This window comes from Colobus angolensis, unplaced genomic scaffold (assembly GCF_000951035.1).
Source record: "Colobus angolensis palliatus isolate OR3802 unplaced genomic scaffold, Cang.pa_1.0 Scaffold25, whole genome shotgun sequence".
Taxonomy (NCBI): Eukaryota; Metazoa; Chordata; class Mammalia; order Primates; family Cercopithecidae; genus Colobus; species Colobus angolensis.
In genome coordinates, this window is record NW_012115710.1 from 5431924 (window position 1) to 5434849 (window position 2926).

At 57.0% G+C, this 2926-nt stretch overlaps 1 protein-coding gene across 2 annotated transcripts in view; it reads right to left on the reverse strand.

The window, feature by feature from the left end:
- FUT2 (fucosyltransferase 2 (secretor status included)) overlaps positions 1–2653 on the reverse strand; it is a 14222-nt gene extending 11569 nt beyond the window's left edge. Inside the window, exon 1 of one of the 2 annotated variants that reach the window (XM_011946446.1) lies at positions 2546–2653. The gene's annotated coding sequence lies outside the window, so the exon portion shown is untranslated. Of the gene's footprint in view, positions 1–2535 lie in introns of both variants that reach the window. The other variant, XM_011946447.1, reaches the window with a different exon arrangement.
- Positions 2654–2926: the final 273 nt, after the last annotated feature.

Here is a 2926-nt window from a genome sequence, read left to right on the forward strand (position 1 = left end):
TCCCGAGTAGCTGGGATTACAGGCATGCACCACCATGCCTGGCTAATTTTGTATTTTTAGTAGAGACGGGGTTTCTCCATGTTGGTCAGGCTGGTCTGGAACTCCCGACCTCAGGTGATCCACCTGCCTTGGCCTCCCAAAGTATTGGGATTACAGGTGTGAGCCACTGCGCCCAGCCTTTACTGAGTTTTAACAACAGCCCTGTCCAGGCGTGGTAGCTCACACGTGTAATCCCAGTCCTTTGGGAGGCCAAGGCGGGCAAATCACTTAAGCTCAGGAGTTCAAGACCAGCCTGCACAACGTGGTGAAACCCTGTCTCTACAAAAAGCAAAAAACAAAAATTCGATGAGAGTGCTGGCTGGCATGCATCTGTAGTACCGGCTATTCAGGAGGCTGAGAAGGGGGGAGGATCACCTGAGATCGGGGAGGTCGAGGCTGCAGTAAGCCAAGATCCTGTCACTACACTCCAGTCTGGGCAACAGAGCGAGTTCCTGTTTCCAAAAAACCCCAAAGCAACAACAACAAAAAACCCAACAACCTTGCAAGTAGGTGATACTATGTCCATTTCACAGCAAAGGAAACTGAGGCTCAGAAATCTTGAGACATGCCAACAGCTGGAGTGTGATCCAGGGCTGTGCGGTTTCTGATAGAGGAGCTTGGGTATTCCCCAGTCCTCTGAGGGCAGGAAGTCCATCTTGTTATCTGCCCTGAGGCATCACACACCTCAGGCGGTGTGTGACGCAGAGGAGCATAGGGGCAGAGGAGAGAGGGAGGTCAAAGTCCCTTCCTCCATGCGGGTGCCCTGGGGGCTCTTCCCTTGGGAGATGGCGGTTAGGATGCCAGAACAGAAAGGGGCCCCAATTTCAAAGCAGAGGCCCGGCCTCCAATTCCCTCAGAGGAATGAGGTCACTAATATCTGCAGGTCACTTCCTTTTTTTTTTTTTTTTTTGTGAGATGGAGTCTCACTCTGTCGCCCAGGCTAGAGTGCAGTGGCGCGATCTTGGCTTACTACAACCACTGCTTCCCCGGTTCAAGCAATTCTCGTGCCTCAGTCTCTCTAGTAGCTGGGATTACAGGCACATGCCATCAGGCCCAGCTAAGTTTTGTATTTTTAGTAGAGACAGGGTTTCACCATGTTGGTCAGTCTGGTCTCCAACCCCTGACCTCAAGTGATCCGCCTGTCTCAGCCTCCCAAAGTGCCGGGATTACAGGTGTGAGCCACCATGCCCAGCCTGGATCACTTCTTTTGATTCTCTCTGTCCCGTCCACGTCTTTTTTTTTTTTTGAAACGGAGTTTCGCTGTTGTTGCCCAGGTTGGAGTGCAATGGCAGGTGATCTCGGCTCACTGCAATCTCCGCCTCCCGAGTTCAAGCGATTCTCCTGTCTCAGCCTCCCGAATAGCTGGGATTACAGGCGCCTGCCACCACACCTGGCTAATTTTTGTATTTTTTAAGTAGAGATAGGGTTTTATCATACTAGTCAGGCTGGTTGACTCCCAACCTCAGGTGATCCGTCCGCCTGGCCTTGGCCTCCCAGAGTGCGTCAGCCACCATGCCCAGCCCCATCCACGTCTTTCTACTCCAGCTGGGCTTCCTCCTCTCCCCTCTGTACCCTTTACCCAGCACTGGTCCGGCCCCTCCCCAGCTCAGAGCACCTGCAGGGCTCCCCATACCCCTTAAGACAGAATCCCAGCCTCTGGCCTGGCCCCGCACACCCCTCCGGCTTTGTCACCAGTTGTTCCTGTGAAATAACCCAGCTCTCCGCTCACCCGGGGCCCCGTCCTGTCCCCCAGCTCTGAAAGCCTTTCTCTACCCCTAACCGCCCCCTGCCCCGGCAGCTCAGCACGTCCTGCTCAGTCGCACCCCGCCGCTAGAGCCCGCTGTCTTTCCGCACCTCCCCAGGATTCCCAGGTTCCCGACATTATCACTTCCTCTCTGGGAAGGAGAAGGCCATCCCTTGGAAACCGCACCTTTATTCTCTGCCCAGAACAGAAGCGGTGATTCAGAGCAGGATTAGGGAGTGCAGGAGGGACGGAGCCGCCTCCCTGGGCCAGGGCAGTGCTCGGAGGTAAGACCAGCTGCTTGGGTTCTGTGAAGCCTCTGAGGAGCCCCAGGGTCTGAGGGAGCATCCCCCACGGTGGAGACAGGAAAGTCGGGTCACCACCGGCTGTGTGCGAGCCATCTGCACCTTTACTGCCAGGGTGGTTCCTAGAAACTGCTGAGGGGAGGGAGGCAAGGAAGGACCTGGTGGCCCAGGGTGGAGAAGGGGAGGGAGGTGGTGGCGCTTGGAGCTCTAGAAACAGATCCACCTGGAAGGAAGTGGGGAGGGAGCTAAGGAGGGCGGCTGGCTGGGGAGGGGTCCTGGCTGCCGAGGGAGGGACCCTCCTCTCCTGGAGGTCCTGAGTTGGGGGTGCATCCCAGAGGGCAGCAGAGACCCACGAGGGCACGGCGGGTCCACTTCCCAAATCCCCTGCTCTCCACCAGGGCGTGTGTGCACAGGTATGCGTGTTGTAGGGTGGGAGAGGAGCCCCCTCACCTTCTCTCACCTGGTCCTTTTGAAGGAATCCGAGACAGGGTGGCTTGGCAGGCAGCTCAGTGCTCCCTCTGGGTCTCTCTTTACTCAGGGCCAAAGAAACCCTGCCAGCATCCGTGACTGGCAAACCCCGCCCAGGATTTACAAGGCTTTCCAGAGCAGGTGTGGCTGGGCTGCGGGAGGGAGGTGAGCCCGCAGTCCCTCCTCCTTCCCCAGTGCCTGCCAGGCAGTCCATCTTGTTATCTGCCCTTAGCTCCTCCACCTGCACAAGGCACCCCAAGTCTGGCCATAAGAGTGGGGGAGAGGCCGGGCACGGTGGCTCAAGCCTGTAATCCCAGCACTTTGGGAGGCTGAGACAGGCAGATCACGAGGTCAGGAGATCGAGACCATCCTG